We start from the raw sequence: 876 nt of genomic DNA, 5'->3' as shown, positions 1-876 counted from the left end.
ATGCGCGTTACCTCGGCCCCGACGGAGCGCTGTCGTGACGAAAGAGGGGCGGGAGGGGCGGGACCTTCGGTGGGCGGGACCTTCCTTGGGCTCTGGGGATCACCAGGCGGGCGATGGAAGGTCCCAGCCCCTCCAGGTGGCCCTCTAGCTGGGCCGCCAAGACTGTTTCTTCCCTTAGTTTTGCCAAAAATATTTTAAACGAAAACGTCATGTGAAATAAACGAATATAATATGAGGTAGGATGCCAAATTTTCGGGAATATCTAAGAAAACTGGGAACTTCAAAATAGATTTCAGTCCAGATTCCTTCTGTTTGGTAATCTGAGAGGCTGATTTCCTCCCCCAAATCTGTGCTCAAATGCCACCTTCTCAATGAAGCCCACCCCGAGTCCCCCACTATGACATGCCCTACATTCTCTCTATTGAGATGTAATTCACACACCATACACCTCACACTTTTAAAGTGCACAATTCAGTGTCTTTTGAGCATATTCACAGAGCTGTGCAACAATCACCACCATTTAGTTTCATGCCCACCAGCAGTCATCCTCGCCCTGCCCTGACAACCATTCATCTGCATTTTGTCCCTATGGATTTGTCCCTTCAAGACATTCCACAAAAATGGAATCAATACTACAAGTGCCTTTTGTGACTGACTTATTGCTTATTCCTTCTTTTTTTTTTTTTTTTTTTTTTTTTTTTTTTTTGGTGGTGCTGGGTATTCCTTCATTTTTTTGTTACTGCAGATTGAACCCAGAGGCACTTTATCACTGAGCTATATCCCCATCCCTTTTTATCTTTTTGAGACAAGGTCAGGCTAAGTTTCTTAGGGCAACTATGGACAGCTAAATTGCTGAGGCTGGTCTTGAACTTCCGA

The sequence above is a fragment of the Callospermophilus lateralis genome, chromosome 19 (genome assembly GCF_048772815.1).
Source record: "Callospermophilus lateralis isolate mCalLat2 chromosome 19, mCalLat2.hap1, whole genome shotgun sequence".
Lineage (NCBI taxonomy): Eukaryota > Metazoa > Chordata > Mammalia > Rodentia > Sciuridae > Callospermophilus > Callospermophilus lateralis.
The sequence above is the reverse complement of the archived record's forward strand: the minus strand, read 5'-3'. Positions refer to the sequence as shown.